This window comes from Salvelinus fontinalis, chromosome 3 (assembly GCF_029448725.1).
Source record: "Salvelinus fontinalis isolate EN_2023a chromosome 3, ASM2944872v1, whole genome shotgun sequence".
Lineage (NCBI taxonomy): Eukaryota > Metazoa > Chordata > Actinopteri > Salmoniformes > Salmonidae > Salvelinus > Salvelinus fontinalis.
In genome coordinates this window covers 58,813,191-58,832,502 of record NC_074667.1, presented here as the reverse complement: position 1 = coordinate 58,832,502, position 19,312 = coordinate 58,813,191, and the positions used below count along the sequence as shown (strand labels likewise).

Genomic DNA, 19,312 nt, shown 5'->3' with positions numbered 1-19,312 from the left:
TCTCTTATTGATGGGTGGTTATGATATCGTTTAGGACCTTGAGCGTGGCTGAGGTGCACCCATGACCAGCTCGGAAACCAGATTGCATAGCGGAGAAGGTACGGTGGGATTCGAAATTGTCGGTGATCTGTTTCTTAACTTGGCTTTTGAAGGCCTTAGAAAAGCAAGGTTGGATAGATATAGGTCTGTAACAGTTTGGGTTTAGAGTGTCTCCCCCTTTGAAGAGGGGGATGACCGCAGCAGCTTTCCATTCTTTGGGGATCTCAGACGATACGAAAGAGAGGTTGAACAGGCTAATAATAGGGGTTGCAACAATTGTGGCGGATAATTTTAGAAAGAGAGGGTCCAGATTGTCTAGCCCGGCTGATTTGTAGGGTCCAGATTTTTCAGCTCTTTCAGAACATCAGCTATTTGGATTTGGGTGATGGAGAAATGGACGCAGCCCCCACACCACTAGAGGGATATCTTCAACCACCAACTTACTATCCTGAGACAAGGCCGAGTATAGCCCACGAAGATCTCCCCCATGGCACCAACCCAAGGGGCAAGCCAACCCAGACAAGAAGATCACGTCAGTGACTCAACCCACTCAAGTGGCGCACTCCTCCTAGGGACGGCATGGAAGAGCACCAGTAAGCCAGTGACTCAGCCCCTGTAATAGGGTTTGAGGCAAAGAATCCTAGTGGAGAGAGGGGAACCGGCCAGGCAGAGACAGCAAGGGCGGTCCGTTGCTCCAGTGCCTTTCCATTCACCTTCACACTCCTGGGCCAGACTACACTCAATCATAGGACCTACTGAAGAGATGAGTCTTCAATAAAGACTTAAAGGATGAGACTGAGTCTGCGTCTCTCACATGGATAGGCAGACCATTCCATAAAAATGGAGCTCTATAGGAGAAAGCCCTGCCTCCAGCTGTTTGCTTAGAAATTCTAGGGACAGTAAAGAGGCCTACATCTTGTGACCGTTGCATACATGTAGCTATGTACGGCAGGACGAAATCGGGAAAGTTAGGTAGGAGCAAGCTATGTAGGTCAGCAGTAAAACCTTGAAATCAGCCCTAGCCTTAACAGGAAGCCAGTATATAGAGGCTAGCACTGGAGTAATGACCAAATTATTTGGTTCTAGTCAAGATTCTAGCAGCCGTGTATAGTATTAACTGATGTTTATTTAGTGCTTTATCCAGGTAGCCGGAAAGTAGAGCATTTGAGTAGTCTAACCTAGAAGTGACAAAAGCATGGACACATTTTTCTGCATCATTTTTGGACAGAAAGTTTCAGATTTTTGCAATGTTACATAGAGGGGAATAAGTTGTCCTTGAAACAGTCGTTATATGTTCGTCAAAAGAGAGATCAGGGTCCAGAGTAATGTCGAGGTCCTTCACAGTTTTCTTTGAGACGACTGTACAACCATCAAGTTTAATTGTCAGATTCAACAGAAGATCTCTTTGTTTCTTGGGACCTAGAACAAGCATCTCTGTTTTGTCCAAGTTTGAAAGTAGAAAATTTGCCGCCATCCACTTCCTTATGTTTGAAACACAGGCTTCCAGGGAGGGGATTTCATCGAAATGTACAGCTGTGTGTCGTCCGCAGAGCAGTGAAAGTTAACATTATGTTTCCGAATGACATCACCAAGAGGTAAAATATATAGGTCTTAAACGGAGCCTTGAGGAACACCGAAATTTACAGTTGATTTGTCAGAGGACAAACCATCTACAGAGACAAACTGATATCTTTCCGTCAGATAAGATATAAACCAGGCCAGAACTTGTCCGTGTAGACCGATTTGGGTTTCCAATCTCTCCAAAAGAATGTGGTGATCGATGGTATCAAAAGAAGCACTAAGGTCTAGGAGCACGAGGACAGATGCAGAGCCTCGGTCTGACACCATTAAAAGGTAATTTACCACCTTCACAAGTACAGTCTCAGTGCTATGATGGGGTCTAAAACCAGACTGAAGAGTTTCATATACATTGTTTGTCTTCAGGAAGGCAGTGAGTTGCTGCCCAACAGCCTTTTCTAAAATGTTTGAGAGGAATGGAAAATTCGATATAGGCCGATAGTTGTTTTTATATTTTCAGGGTCAAGGTTTGGCTTTTTCAAGAGAGGCTTTATTACTGCCACTTTTAGTGAGTTTGGTATACATCCGGTGGATAGATGTTTATTATGTTCAACATAGGAGGGCCAAGCACAGGAAGCAGCTCTTTCAGTAGTTTAGTTGAAATAGGGCCCAGTATGCAGCTTGAAGGTTTAGAGGCCATGATTATTTTCATCAAGCCTGCTTTGTAGACCAAGCGGATGGCTGTTTGCAAAGTGAGTTGGTGCTTGGGGGGAGAAAATAATTCCCCAACGTGGGGCTCAAATACCCTTAGATTAAAAGTCTCATGCTGTACCAACTGAGCTACTGAGCTATTTTCTTGAACCCTGTGCCTGTCTATTTCTTGTCCAGAAAAGGACAATTTTTCACTCCATTTAGGAGGACGTTTCACAAGTAATAGGTATGCCTCTGAGTTAACAGGTCAGAGCACAGGCACTGCTAGGACTCAAACCTAGAGTCTCCTGTTTCACCAGCTATGCCTGACACATCCACAATGGCGGATGGCTGTTTGCAAAGTGAGTTGGTGCTTGGGCAGAGAAATGCATCCCCTAACGTGGGGCTTGAAACCCACAACCCTGAGACTAAGAGTCTCACGCTCTACCGACTGAGGTATCCAGGCAGCTCAGTCAAAATCTTTATTGGGACCAAGTATCCTACAGCTCTGTTTGAGCAAAATATGGTAATAAGCTAGAGAGCTTTCAATGGCTCATGTGGGGAAATTGGTTCACGCTCGGTACTTATAAAGCTGTATGCAGCAAAGCGATGACGAGGTACTGAGTTTGAGCCTCACAAGGAACAGGTATTTTTCTTTAAACCTCTGCCTGTCTATTTCTTGTCCAGAAAAGGAGCATTTATTCAATCCATTTAGGAGGACGTTTCACAAGTAATAGGTATGTCATTGAATTAACAGGTCAGAGTGCAGGCACTCAAATCCAGAGTCTCCTGTTTTCCAGATAAGCCAGACACATCAGCAGTGCAGGGTGGCAAGAATGCTCTATAGACCAAGCGGACAGCTGATTGCAAAATGAGTTTGTGCTTTGGAGGAGAACAGCAGCGCACAACTTGGGGCTCAAACCTTCTACCCTGAGATGAAGAAACTCGTGCTCTACCGAATGAGCTAGCCAGGCTGTTAAATCATGATCTTGCTTTGGATCGAATATCGTACAACTCTCCTAGTGCAAAATATGGTGATCAGCAAGAGAGCTTTCACTTTCTCCTGTGGCGCAATCGGTTAGCATGTGGTACTTATACAACAGTAATCAGCAGAGGTTGTGAGATCGAGCCGCAACGGATTAAACAAATCCAATTTTGATAAACTCCCATAACTATTGTGTGAAATATCACAGCAGCAAGATTTGTGACTTGTTTCCACAAGAAGAGGGCAACCAGTGAAGAACAAACACCATTGTAAATACACCCTGTATTTATTTATTTTCCCTTTTGTACTTTAACTATTTGCACATCGCTACCACACTGTATTTAGACATAATATGACATTTGAAATGTCTTTATTCTTTTGGAACTTGTGTAAGTGTAATAGTTTTTATTTCACTTTTGTTTATCCATTTAATTTGTTTTGGCAATGTAAACATATTTTTCCCATGCCAATAAAGCCCCCTTAATTTATTTGAATAGACTGAAAGACAGAAAGAAAGAGAGAAAACGAAAAAGAGCGCGAGAGAGAGAAAGATAGAGTTAGAGAGAGACGCAGATACATAAGAGGGCAGAGGTTAGGACAACATTTCCATGACATTAAAGAGGACTCCAACAATGTTGTGACCCTCCAGATTGAAACTTAAATGGCAGTGTTGCAAATGGAACATGAATATTGTCAACAGCATTATAGTTATGGTTGAGATTAAATAAAACATTTAATACTACCTTCTATGATTGATCACTTTGAAACAAATTAAAACTGTTATTTATTTTCTTTGGCCAACAAATGTAGGTTATACTGTTTAAAAATGAGTATGGACTGAAATCAAAGTCCACTGCAAATCATCAAGCGTACTGTGTGTGAGGATTGCGTCACTTGAGAGCAGAATTAAATGTGCCTCAGCTTTGGTTCGCCCACGGTGTTTACACACTGCACAGGTGGCCTTCACTAGCAAGACCATCCAACCCTCCATCTCACTCCCAGCAGGCTTTGCGAACCAGCTGACTAATTTACCGTGGCTCTCAGCAAGTTGTCATGAATTATACAAACAAGCAATGTTATAAATGTTACAGATGTCAGCCATCTTTAAATGTACCCTACAGTACAGTATGTCACGGTGGATTTGTCCACCAACGGAAGGATCAAGGGATCCTATTGTAAGTAGGCCAGAAGTTTGTGGTTGGTTGGAGCTCTGCTGGATCACCTTATTGAAAAGTCAGCATTATTCCAGTTCCAAAAAGTCCCAAGATGTTACCATGAGCAGTGGAGCCTCAAAGTCATCAGGAAATTGTGTAAATATGTAATTAGCTCACATGCTCAGTAACACAAACTCTCAGCTACTACAACAATTATTTGATATCCAGCACAAAGGATTTACAGTGCATTCAGAAAATATTGAGATCCCATGACTTTTTCCACATTTCGTTAAGTTACAGCTGTCACGTTCCTGACCTGTTTTCCTTGTTTTTGTATGTGTTTAGTTGGTCAGGGCGTGAGTTGGGGTGGGCATTCTATGTTATGTGTTTCTATGTTGGGTTAAATGTGTTGCCTGATATGGTTCTCAATTAGGGGCAGGTGTTTGATGTTTCCTCTGATTGAGAACCATATTAAGGTAGGCTGTTCTCACTGTTTGTTTGTGGGTGAATGTTCCTGTTGCTGTGTCAGTGTTTGTGCCACACGGGACTGTACGGTATGTTCTTTTGTTATTTTGTATAGTGTATTGTTTTCATGTTCATTAAATCATGGAAAATTACCACGCTGCACATTGGTCCTCTGATCCTTCTCGCCTCTCCTCGTCTGAGGAGGAGGACGACTTAGACTGCCGTTACAACAGCCTTATTCTAAAATTGATTAAATAAAATATTTTATTCATCAATCTTTACACAATACCCCATAATGACAAAGTGAAAACTAATTTATATTAAAAAAAAAAGAAATACCTTATTTACACAAGTAATCAGACCCTTTGCAATGAGACTTGAAATTGAGCTCAGATGCATCCTGTTTACATTGATCATCCTTAAGATGTTTCTACAACTTGATTGGAGTCATCTGTGGTAAATTCAATTGATTGTACATTATTTGGAAAGGCACACACCTGTTTATAAGGTCCCACATTTGACAGTGCATGTCAGAGCAAAAATTAAGCCATGAGGTAGAAGGAATTGTCCGTAGAGCTCCGAGACAGGATTGCATCGAGGCACAGATCTGGGGAACGGTACCAAACATTTCTGCAGCTTTGAAGGTCCCCAAGAACACAGTGGCCTCCATCATTCTTAAATGGAAGAAGTTTGGAACCAAGACTCTTCCTAGAGCTGGCCGCCTGGCCAAACTAAGCAATCAGGGGGAGAATGGCCTTGGTCAGGGAGGTGACCAAGAACCTGATGGTCACACTTACAGAGCTCCAGAGTTCCTGTGTGGAGATGGGAGAACATTTCAGAAGGACAACCATCTCTGCAGCACTCCACCAAATCAGGCCTTTACGGTAGAGTGGCCAGACGGAAGCCACTGCTCAGTAAAAGGGACATGACAGCCCGCTTGGAGTTTGACAAAATGCACCTAAAGACTCTCAGACCACGAGAAACAAGATTCTCTGGTATGAATAAATCAAGATTGAACTCTTTGGCTTGAATGCCAAGCAAAACTTCTGGAGGAAACCTGGCACCATCCCAACTGTGAAGCATGGTGGTGGCAGAATCATGTTGTGGGAATGTTTTTCAGCGGCAGGGACTCGGAGACTAGTCAGGATCGAGGGAAAGATGAACGGAGCATAGTATAGAGAGATCCTTGATGAAAACCTGCTCCAGAGCGCTCAGGACCTCAGACTGGGGTGAGGTTTCATCTTCCAACAGGACAACGACCCTAAGCACACAGCTAAGAAAATGCAGGTGTGGCTTCGGGACAAGCCTCTGAATGTCCTTTAGTGACCCAGCCAGAGCCCGGACTTGAACCTGATCGAACATCTCTGGAGAGACCTGAAAATAGCTGTGCAGCGACACTACCCATCTAACCTGACAGAGATTGAGAGTATCTGCAGAGAAGAATGGGAGAAAGGCCCCAAATACAGGTGTGCCAAGCTTGTAGTGTCATACCCAAGAAGATTCAAGGCTGTAATCGCTGTCAAAGGTGCTTCAACAAAGTACTGAGTTCAACAAAGAGTCTGAGTACTTACGTAATTGTGATATTTCTGTTTAATTTATTTATTATTCCTAAAAACATTTTTTTGCTTTGTCAATATGGAGTATTGTGTGCAGATTGATGAGGAAAAAAAGACAATTGAATCCATTTTAGAATAATGCTGTAATATAACAAAATGTGGAAAAAGTCAAGGCGTCTGAATACTTTCCGAATGCACTTTAAGTGCCTTGATACAAAATGTAAAGGTATTTGAACAATGACATGTTTACTATTGATGTAGTTGTTACGGTATGCAGGGTTTTCTGACCATGCTTGTTAGAGTGGGGAGTGGGAGGTGGGCCACCTACACTCTTAGAAAAAAGGGTTCCAAAAGGGTTCTTCGTTTTCCCCCATAGGATAACCCTTTTTGGTTCCAGGTATGACTTTTTTGGGTTCCATGTAGAACCCTCTCATGTAAAATATTCTACATGGAACTCAAAATGGTTCTACTTGGAACCAAAAAGGGTTCTTCAAAGGGTTCTCTTACGGGGACAGCCGAATAACCCTTTCAGGTTCTAGATAGTACCTTTTTTCCTAAGAGAAACCATCAAGAGAGTCCTCTGCTTTGACTTGAGGTCTTATTCTTACATTCAATTTGACCCAGATGGTCAGGGTTGCCATAGTTATGCTACACATGATAGAACAACTAGAATTAACTCTATTGAGACGATATCGAGTATACTAATGATATCCTGCCTGCCTGTGTCAACTCTGAACAAAAGATGACACAGCATGTACTTTATCAAAGGGTGCTGGGTTTATTGAAACTGTGATAAATTCACCTGTCATGCATTGAATGCTTCTCCTTCAGAAGATAATGTTGTAATTATAGTGGTACATCTGTTTGAATAGCTAAGGGGATGGTGATCTCTATAATTGCATGTTGAGTAGGAACTGTCATTGATAACTATCTTCGGGATTGCATTTTGAGGGCCACTGCTTTTTGGGGGTGAAATTAAAGAGATTTAGGACAGTTCCTTATTATAAGGGGAAAGACAGATCGTACCTGGAGTTTTTTTACAAATGCATAACAACAGAGAGGTGACTCACTTAAAATTAAAACAGACTCCACAATAGGTTTGGAGAAGAGAAAGTCTACAAACCTGTGCCTATCTACGGGCCATAGGTGACATAAGGGAATTGGTGTTAGTACTGTCATACATTGAAGTAAAATGAAACAGTCTCTTGTAGGTGTTGGACTTTAGAAAGGAGGGGTGGGTTGTTGTTGTTGTATCTGCAGAGGAACATTCAGCGAATTCTAAATATTGCTATGCTTCATCATTTACAGTAACTACCACAAATAGGGACACTTGTAGCAAGTCCACTCATCTTGTCCCAGAACTTATTGAGTGGGCACTGTTGTGGTGGGACAAGGAGGGGGGCGTAAACGAGGATGGTGAAAGAATGGGGGGGGGGGGGAAATCACCTGTGCAACAAAACAATGCCACTCCCGGTCGTTTCTGTGGTAACCACAACAGTCAGAGGGGTTAGGTGATGCTGGGAGTCAGAGGACGGAGAGAGTAGCAGGCACCTGGTGATGGGCGGGGAGCAGGTCGAGGGTGCTCCGCCACTCTCTCCTGTCATCTCAACAGTGCTTCAGCAAGATGACTCATTTTGGGAGAGACACTCATTGTTATATAAGCTAATGCTCCAGATAGAGTCTGCATGTCTGTCTGTCTGTCTGTCTGTGCCTGCCTGCCTGCCTGCCTGCCTGTCTGTCTGACATCAGCCTGAAAGCCCCCCTGGCCCTCTCTCTCCATCTACCTCCACATAATTGCAGGGTGCTGTGAATGGTCGCATCCATTATCCTGTCACACTTGGGGCCTGCTTTCACCCCCACTGACGAATCAACCACTTACATACAGAGGGGTCTCAGTGAAAATGGTCCTCGAAATAGGTCCACCGGATTCCAGAATGAAATTAAGCAACATCTTTTTGTTAGACCATATATTTAATCAACTTAGTTATTATGCTATTTTGATACTGTGGCTCAGTAATTTCGTAAAACAGTATGTCAGCTTGTGTTGTGTTGCAAAGTGTAGAGTAGTATCAGTAGTATTATTACTGCCCAATGTTTTCCATGGCAAAGGACTTCTAACTTCTGTTCAGTTTTTGGAAGTAAGGAGTGAATGACTGTACACACATACACTACCATTCAACAGTTTGGGGACACTTAGAAATGTCCTTGTTTTTCAAAGAAAAACAAATTTTTGGTCCATTATAATAACATCAAATTGATCAGAAATACAGTGCATACATTGTTAATGTTGTAAATGACTATTGTAGCTGGAAACGGCTGATTTCTCATGGAATATCTACATTGGCGTACAGAGGCCCATTATCAGCAACCATCACTCCTGTGTTACAACGGCACGTTGTGTTAGCTAATCCAAGTTTATCCTTTTAAAAGGCTAATTGATCATTAGAAAACCCCTTTGCAATTATGTTAGCACAGCTGAAAACAGCTGTGCTGATTAAAAAAGCAATAAAACTAGCCTTCTTTAGGCAAGTTGAGTATCTGGAGCGTCAGCATTTGTGGGTTCGATTACAGGCTCAAAACGGCCAGAAACAAAGAACTTTCACCTGGAACATGTCAGTCTATTGTTGTTCTTAGAAATTAAGGCTATTCCATGCGAGAAATTGCCAAGAAACTGAAGATCTCATACAACACGGTGTCCTACTCCCTTCACAGAACAGCGCTAACTGGCTCTAACCAGAATAGAAAGAGGAGTGGGAGGCCCCGGTGCACAACTGAGCAAGAGGACAAGTACATTAGAGTATCTAGTTTGAGAAACAGATGTCTCACAAGTCCTCAATTGGCAGCTTCATTAAATGGTACCCACAAAACACCAGTCTCAATGTCAATAGTGAAGAGGCGACTCTGGGATGCTCTTCACTGAGAGGCGACTCTCAGTGTTCCTCTGTCCAGTGTCTGTGTTCTTTTGCACATCTTAATATTTTATTTTTTCTGGACAGTCTGAGATATGGCTTTCTCTTTGCAACTCTGCCTAGAAGGCCAGAATCCCGAAGTCGCCTCTTCACTGTTGACGTTGAGACTGGTGAGACCTTCACCTTATAATAAGGAACTGTTCTAAATCTCAGAAGAAAGTTATTCGTTTCTGGCCATTTTGAGCCTGTAATCAAACCTACAAATGCTGACGCTCCAGATACTCAACTAGTCTAAAGAAGGACAGTTTTATTGCTTCTTTAAATAAGAACAACAGTTTTCAGCTGTGTTAACATAATTGCAAAAGGGTTTTCTAATGATCAATTAGCCTTTTAAAATGATAAACGTGGATTAGCTAACACAACGTGCCATTGGAACACAGTAGTGATGGTTGCTGATAATGGGCCTCTGTACGCCTATGTAGATATTCCATTTTAAAAAATCTGCAGTTTCCAGCTACAATAGTCATTTTCAACATTAAAAATGTCTACACTGTATTTCTGATCAATTTAATGTTATTTTAAAAATGGACAAAAAAAAAGTGCTTTTCTTTTCAAAACAAGGACATTTCTAAGTGACCCCACACTTTTGAACGGTAGTGTATACTGTAGCTGTCATTTATCTGAAATGTACTCTCTGTACCCCCTTCAAAGGAATAATGAAAGTTCCCTATTGGTCCCAGTCTAACTGGCCTCCGATAAAGTACAATTTGCACTACATCATTCAGCATTATTCATGTATTTACTATGCAAAGAGAATTTATGAGTGTGAGTTTTGACAGATGAACTCAGGGAAGAAAGAAAGAAGTTTAAAATAGAATCCTTGAGGAAAAGGGTACGTTGATGGAAGCTTATATTCCCCACATCATTTATCTGCTATCATATACAGTGCATTCGGAAAGTATTCATACCCCTTGACTTTTCCACATTTTGTTACATTACAGGCTTATTCTAAAAAAAAAAAAATCCCTCATCAATATATAAACAATAACCCAAAATGACAAAGCAAAAACTTTTTTGGGTTGAAATTTTAGCTAAGTTATTCAAAATACAAAGCTGAAATATCACATTTACATAAGTATTCAGATCCTTTACTCAGTACTTTGTTGAAGCACCTCCGGCAGCGATTACAGCCTTGAGTCTTCTTATACAAGTATATGTGACAAATACAATTTGAGTTGATGACGCTACAAGCTTGGCAAACCTGTATTTGAGGAGGTTCTCCCATTCTTCTCTGCAGATCTTCTCAAGATATGTCAGGTTGGATGGGGAGTGTCGCTGCACAGCTATTTTCAGGTCTCTCCAGAGATGTTAGATCGAATTAAAGTCCGGGCTATGGCTGGGACCCTCAAGGACATTCAGACTTGTCCCAAAGCCATTCCTGCGATGTCTTGGCTGTGTGTTTAAGGTCCTTGTTAATCCTGTTGGAAGGTGTACCTTTGCCCTAGTCTGAGGTCCTGAGCGCTCTAGAGCAGGTTTTCATCAAGGATCTCTCTGTACTTCATCTTTCCGTCGATCCTGACTAGTCTCCCAGTCGCTGCCGCTGAAAAACATCCCCACAGCATGATGCTGCCACCACCATGCTTCACCGTAGGGATGGTGCAAGGTTTCCTCCAGGCGTGACGCTTGGCATACAGGCCAAAGCTTTCAATCTTGGTTTCATCCGACCAGAGAATGTTGTTTCTCATCATCTGAGAGTCTTTAAATGCATTTTGGCAAATTCCGAGCAGGCTGTCATGTGCCTTTACTGAGGAGTGGCTTCTGTCTGGCCACTCTACCATAAAAGCCTGATTGGTGGAGTGCTGCAGAGATGGTTGTCCTTCTGGAAGATTCTCCCATCTCCATAAAGGAACTCTGGAGCTCCTTCAGAGTGACCATCGGGTTCTTGGTCACCTCCCTGACCAAGGCCCTTCTCCCCCGATTGCTTAGTTTGGTCGGGCGGCCAGCTCTAGGAAGTCATGGTGGTTCCAAAGTCATTCCATTTAAGAATGGAGGAGGTCACGGTGTTCCTGGGGACCTTCAATGCTGCAGAAATGTTTTGGTGTTCTTCCCCAGATATGTGCCTCGAACGCAATCCTGTCTCCGAGGCCTCCGGACAATTCCTTCGACATCATGGCTTGGTTTTTGCTCTGACATGTACTGTCAACTGTGGGACCTTATATAGACAGGTGTGTGACTTTCCAAATCATGTCCAATCAATTGAATTGACCACAGGTGGACTCCAATCAAGTTGTAGAAAGGATGATCAATGGAAACAGGATTTACCTGAACTCAATTTCGAGTCTCATAGCAAAGGGTCTGAATACTTACGTAAATAAGGTATTTCTGTTTTGTATTTTGTTTTTTTGCAAAAATTTATAAAAACTTGTTTTCACTTTGTTATTATGGGGTATTGCATGTAGATTAAGGAGGAAAAATATTTATTTAAAACATTTTAGAATAAGGTCGTAACGTAACAAAATGTGGAAAGAGTAAAAGGGTCTGAATACTTTACAAATGCACTGCATATACAGGTGAAGTCGGAAGTTTACATACACTTAGGTTGGAGTCATTAAAACTTGTTTTTCAACCACTCCACAAATTTCTTGTTAACAAACTACAGTTTTGGCAAGTCGGTTAGGGCATTTACATTGTGCATGGCACAAGTTATTTTTCCAACAATTGTTTACAGACAGATTATTTCACTGTTTCACAATTCCAGTGGATCAGAAGTTTTCATACACTAAGTTGACTGTGCCTTTAAACAGCTTGGAAAATTACAGAAAATTCTGTTATCAAATCAAATTTATTTATAAAGCCCTTCTTACATCAGCTGATATCTCAAAGTGCTGTACAGAAACCCAGCCTAAAACCCCAAACAGCAAGCAATGCAGGTGTAGAAGCACGGTGGCTAGGAAAAACTCCCTAGAAAGACCAGAACATATGAAGAAACCTAGAGAGGAACCAGGCTATGAGGGGTGGCCAGTCCTCTTCTGGCTGTGCCAGGTGGAGATTATAACAGAACATGGCCAAGATGTTCAAATGTTCATAGATGATCAGCAGGGTCAAATAATAATAATCACAGTGGATGTCGAGGGTGCAACAGGCCAGCACCTCAGGAGTAAATGTCAGTTGGCTTTTCATAGCCGATCATTCAGAGTATCTCTACCGCTCCTGCTGTCTCTAGAGAGTTGAAAACAGCAGGTCTGGGACAGGTAGCACGTCCGGTGAACAGGTCAGGGTTCCGTGGCTGCAGGCAGAACAGTTGAAACTGGAGCAGCAGCACGGCCAGGTGGACTGGGGACAGCAAGGAGTCATCAGGCCAGGTAGTCCTGAGGCAGTGTCCTAGGGCTCAGGTCCTCCAAGAGAGAGAAAGAAAGAGAGAAAGATAGAAAGAATTAGAGAGCATACTTAAAATTCACACAGGTCACCGGATACGACAGGAGAAATACTCCAGATATAACAGACTGACCCTAGCCCCCCGACACATACACTACTGCAGCATAAATACTGGAGGCTGAGACAGGAGGGGTCGGGAGACACTGTGGCCCCATTCGACGATACCCCCGGACAGAGCCAAACAGGCATGGCTTTAGAAGCTTCTGATAGGCTAATTGACATAATTTGAGTCAATTGGAGGTGTACCTGTGGATGTATTTCAAGGCCTACCTTGAAACTCAGTGCCTCTTTTCTTGACATCATGGGAAAATCAAAAGACATCAGCCAAGACAGCCAAAAAATTGTAGACCTCCACAAGTCTGGTTCATCCTTGGAAGCAATTTCCAAACGCCTGAAGGTACCACGTTCATCTGTACAAACAATAGTACGCGCAAGTATAAACACCATGGGACCATGCAGCTGTCATACCGCTCAGGAAGGAGACATTCTTTCTCCTAGAGATTAATGTACTTTGGTGCGAAAAGTGTAAATTGGTGCGAAAAGTGCAAACCGAAGAACACCGTCTCAACCGTGAGGCACAGGGGTGGCAGCATCATGTTGTGGGGGTGCTTTGCTGCAGGAGGGACTAGTGCACTTCACAAAATAAATTGCATCATGAGGATGGACAATTATGTAGATATATTCAAGAAACATCTCAAGACAACAGTCAGGAAGTTAAAGCTTGGTCGCAAATGGGTCTTCCAAATAGACAATGACTCCAAGCATACTTCCAAAGTTGTGGCAAAATGGCTTAAGGACAACAAAGTCAAGGTATTGGAGTGGCCATCACAAAGCCCTGACCTCAATCCCATAGAAAATTTGTAGTCAGAACTGAAAAAGCATGTGCGAGCAAGGCCTACAAACATGACTCAGTTACACCAGCTCTGTCAGGAGGAATGGGCCAAAATTCACCCAACTTATTGTGTTGTCTACCCGAAACGTTTGACCCAAGTTAAACAATTTAAAGACAATGCTAACAAATACTAATTGAGTGTATGTAAACTACTGACCCTCTGGGAATGTGATGAAAGAAATAAAAGCTGAAATAAATCATTCTCTCTACTATTATTCTGACATTTCACGTTCTTAAAATAAAGTGGTGATCCTAACTGACCTAAGACAGGGAATATTTACTAGGATTTAACATCAGGAATAGTGAAAAACTGAGTTTAAATGTATTTGGCTAAGGTGTATGTAAACTTCCGACTTCAACTGTAGATTATGCAAATCACCTTGTCAGCTAGCTAGCTATGCTGTTGAAACAATCTAACTAGTCTTTACCTGTGATTGGAGTTTGTTCTGCTGCCTCTTATTCCTACTAACAAACAGTTTAATTGAAGCCTTCCCTGTGCCTGACCATGAGATGACACATGCAACTCAAAAGGGAGCCAGTTCTACACTACCATTCGGTGCCGGTGGCTTCTGCCTGCAGGAGGAAGTTAGTGGTGCAGGAGGATTGCAGTGCGTGCTCAGGTGGAGGCAGAGGAGCAGGGGAGTGGTAATTTTCCAAGATACAAAATATTGATATTTATTTGATGGCCAATCCATTTAAATAAGGCGTCAGAAAAGACTAAAGTTGAATAAAAATGTAATAATTAAAAAACGCCACCGATCTAAAAGTGCACTTTTCTCATAGGAGGGAAGAAGGCCAGGTGCTCAGGCACCCCTAGACCTCTATCTGCGCACATGCCAGGTATGGAAGTACCAAGAGGGTTAGAGGAGAAAATAACAAGATAGTAAAAAAGGTAGAGTGACAGATTCAATGGATATTATAACATTACCTGGCCTACTGACATCAAATTGACAATTAAACCTGCATGTAGATATGAAAGATGTTACATACAGCACAATGCATCACGGCTTGTTCTTGTTCTTATGGCATCTCTTTGTTGTTGCCTACATAATGGAGCACCCACGCCTCCTCTGCAACATAAGAGCGCCCTGGTAGGGACAGGCAAGCATCTGATTCAGACAGACACATTAGCCCAAGGGTCCTCTGACACAGCAGACTGTATCATCCTGATGCTGCACAACACTGAAGATGAATCCGCATTGGGTTCGAAGATCACATAAACCACACGGGATGATCATTACCAGTTCGGGTGACCACATTTAAAATAATCAGCAGGTTGATTTTGTGGGACAGTCGCCTCCCACACACACACACAATTCCCCCTTATGGTGTTGTGCTAATTTCTTAGGAGCCAGAGAGCAATAAAAAAATGTAAATTATGTTAATGACATAATTCCTCAGAGTTTGTACCGACAGATGTAGCCTATTAAATATCATTTTAGAATTTGCTTAAAATGCATCCTCCAATTACAGTCTGCCTATGCCCACATATATTGTCTCAAGAAAATGTTCTAATTTTAATATCCTCAAACACCAAATTAGGCATAGCTCATTTCAAAATAGGCCATGGCATCATCACTGTCATGATAAATGATGATAAATCTTCACATTTTACCAGTGAAATGTCCAAACTTTGTCCGCATGCCAATCGTTTAATCTCAATCAGTTTCATGTAAATATATATTTAGATCTTCTTGAATTACTGTTTTTATTTATTTATTTATTTTATCCCATTTTCTCCCCAATTTTCGTGGTATCCAATCGCTAGTAATTACTATCTTGTCTCATCGCTACAACTCCCGTACGGGCTCGGGAGAGACGAAGGTCGAAAGCCATGCGTCCTCCAAAGCACAACCCAACCAAGCCGCACTGCTTCTTAACACAGCGGCCGCACCAATGTGCCGGAGGAAACATCTTGTACCTGGCCCCCTTGGTTAGCGCGCAATGCGCCCGGCGCGATGAGACAAGGATATCCCTACTGGCCAAACCCTCCCTAACCCGGACGACGCTATGCCAATTGTGCGTCGCCCCAAGGACCTCCCGGTCGCAGCCGGCTGCGACAGAGCCTGGGCGCGAACCCAGAGAATTACTGTTTTTTTGAGCAAATTAGAGCAGATGGTGTTAACAAAATATACTGAACAAAAATACAAACGCAACATGAGCTGAAATAAAAATGTCCATACACAAAAAAAGCGTATTTCTCTGAAATGTTGTGAACGAATTTGTTTACATCCCTGTTAGTTAGCATTTCTGCTTTGCCAAGATAATCCATCCACCTGACAGGTGTGGCATATCAAGAAGCTGATTAAACAGCATGATCATTACACAGGTGCACCTTGTGCTGGGGACAATAAAATGCCACTCTAAAATGTGCAGTTTGTCACACAACAGAATGCCACAGATGTCTCACGTTTTGAGGGAGCATGCAATTGGCATGCTGACTGAAGGAATGTCCACCAGAGCTTTTTCCAGAGAATTTAATGTTCATTTCAGCCAACTCCAACGTGGTTTTAGAGAATTTGACCAGACCACGCGTAACCACGCCAGCCCAAGACCTCCACATCCTACTTCTTCACAGGAGGGCTCATCTGAGACCAGCCAACAGGACTGCTGATGAAACTGAAGAGTATTTCTGCCTGTCATAAAGCCCTTTTGTGGGGAAAAATTCAAAGACATTCTGTCTAGTGGTGCACACTTGAGTTTTGGCCACATGGGATTTTTTTTTACTATTCAGCTAACAATCCTAAAATCTCATAAGAAATTAGGTGGTGTTTTTGGTGTAACAGTAATGTTATTTATACCATGCTACTATATTTGTTTCTGTCAGGGGTGCAACTTTGGTTTTAGAAGTGATAAATATTCCAAACAGCCTACACGACCGCTCGGAGGCGTCTGCATGGTCCTAAAGCACACCATTGCCTTGTTTTGAATCACATTCCAATGGTTAAAACTATGGGGGACAAAAATACAATTTCAGAATGTGGGGGGGACATGTCCCCCGTTCCCAGTGAAAGTTTCACCCCTGGTTTCTGTTATGTAGAAAATACTAACTAATCATTATGTGATCTTCCAAGAGATTGATTCAGCATTGAACTGACTTTACTCAAGGAGCCCCATTGTGAGAAGTGGCAGAGGGACACTCCAGTGAGCTCTAGCAGCACTACACCCCTGCAGTCCGCTGCAGAGAATGAGCAATTGAAGTCTACTCTTTTGCCTCGAGCAAAATTTGGGGATGCAGAAACGAGACCACATGTGTGGCTGTATAATTTAAATCTGGGAATATTTGGCCAAGGAAACATTTCTGGTTGGTCTCAGGGAATGTAAAACATTTAGGAAGCAGATTTAAATGGGATTGAGTGAAGTAGCAGCAAATATGTTGAATGAGCAACTAATGAGCATGAGAGATTACCTTATATTTTTCAGTCTAATATGGCTATTTACTTACCTTTGTAGCTCTTCATCAGAAGCACGATTTTTGTAAGTAGTTAGGCCTAACTGTCTTTCACAAATTTAGCTGGAATTTTCCCCGAAAGGATTGGCTAAATATGATTGGGTGAAGATAGGCCTATGTCTATGACATTGCCCAGGTCTTGTTTTGCACTGTGCATAATATCAGAACTCAGATCTTTAACATCAACAGTATGCTTAGGCTACCACATCCTTAATCCTTATGATATATGTGTAACAGTATAACTTTAAAACGTCCCCTCGCCCCGACACGGGCGCGAACCAGGGACCCTCTGCACACATCAACAACGGTCGCCCACGAAGCATCGTTACCCATCGCTCCACAAAGGCCACGGCTCTTGCAGAGCAAGGGGAAACCCTACTTAAGTCTCAGAGCAAGTGACGTAACTGATTGAAATGCTACTAGCGCGTACCCGCTAACTAGCTAGCCATTTCACATCCGTTACACTCACCCCCCTTTCAACCTCCTCCTTTTCCGCAGCAACCAGTGATCCGGGTCAACAGCATCAATGTAACAGTATAACTTTAAACCATCCCCTCGCCCCGACACGGGCGCGAACCAGGGACCCTCTGCACACATCAACGACGGTCGCCCACAAAGCATCGTTACCCATCGCTCCACAAAGGCCACGGCCCTTGCAGAGCAAGGGGAAACCCTACTTAAGTCTCAGAGCAAGTGACGTAACTGATTGAAATGCTACTAGCGCGTACCCGCTAACTAGCTAGCCATTTCACATCCGTTACATATGCAGGCCTATATTTTCATAAATGCGAAGTGACTGCAAGAGATTGGTTGGAATGTCTGACTGAAATACAAGATGTTGACAAATCTACCTTTTTTATATAGAAATTAGTGGTGTTTCAATTTGTTGATAAAATGCCGGACATGATTGTTTGGTTGCAGGTCAAAGGGCCAAAATGCAGGACTGTCTAACACAATCCAGTACATGTGGTCACCATATTACCAGTCATGTTGAACAGTTCATACACTGCATGTGGAAAGCAGCAGTCTTCTATTTCATGTTACGTTTTTACATATAAATCTGTATTGCTAAACTCATCTATTTGCACCAACAAATAGATGGGTTTTGCTGTTGATGGGTGAAAATATGATGAATGACTCGCCGATTTTCTCAATATGCTCATACAAATATTTTTGTTATAAATGTGGTTTACATCAATGGAAAGAGTGGTTGATTTAATTTTGCCCGTCCCCCACTCGCACGTGTATGCACACGCACACCACGCCTTCCTTGCCTGAACGTTGGTTAGTAGAGTAGGCTGCCTACCATCGATGTTCATGTTCTCGTCGTGTTGCTCGTAAAGAAGCAGTTGATGGAGCAGATGAGCCAGGATCTACCTTTTTTATTGAACAGGGAATAAAAGTATACACTGCTAACTAACGCACGAAAACCTAACGCTCATCAAGTTCTTTCTACCACAAAGCACGCGTAAAGAAAGAAAATAACTGAAAAAGTGGACACATTTTTGACAGAGTAATTTCAGGTGAGTGAGCAGCGCGCACTTTGGACATATTAAAATGTAAAATGTTAACTACGATATCTCAAGCATTTTCTGAATGAAAAACCTAGAAATATGTTTGGTGTCATTTTGTTGGGTTTCACTACAATTTGAATGGCTTTCTTGATGGACATTCTTCACTGCATGTTGCAGGTTTCGAAAACTTTATGCCCGCTGTATTCCCACTCGAATGTTAATTTGAGTTACAATACAAGAATGGTGAATTTCAAAAAGCAATGTAACAATTCCATTTAATGTGAACACATTAAACTGTTAACTGTGAACTGTTTTTATAATTGTCTGAGACGTTTGAAAGGATTATAGAATTTGAAAAAATATATACAGGAATCGGATGAAAATAGATATATTTTCATTAGAATATCGTTAGATTTGATTGCGTATCAAACAACTAATTAATAACGGCATTCAAGCCAAAATCCATTAATAATGCATGACTATTGGAAATGACACTGGTCACATCATATTATGACCATGTGCACTTTTCCTTTCCCCAGGCAAAGTTTAAAGGCACAGCATCTAATGCTGCAGCATCTCCCTCAGCTCTGCAGGTTATAACAGTCTCACTGTGTCCCTGTCACTTTATCCAGCAGATTAATTTATCATATAACACGCTTCTCACTTATCGTCAGAGTGATTCCTCCTCATTCTTTATTCCACAT

At 42.2% G+C, this 19,312-nt stretch overlaps 1 protein-coding gene across 2 annotated transcripts in view; it reads left to right on the top strand.

Moving 5' to 3' along the window:
* The first annotated feature begins 18,362 nt into the window (after positions 1 to 18,362).
* The window catches only part of LOC129851206 (caM kinase-like vesicle-associated protein), a 44,476-nt gene continuing 43,526 nt past the window's right edge, over positions 18,363 to 19,312 (top strand). For both annotated transcript variants that reach the window (XM_055917588.1, XM_055917586.1), the window contains exon 1: positions 18,363 to 18,617. The gene's annotated coding sequence lies outside the window, so the exon portion shown is untranslated. The remainder of the gene's footprint in view (positions 18,618 to 19,312) is intronic.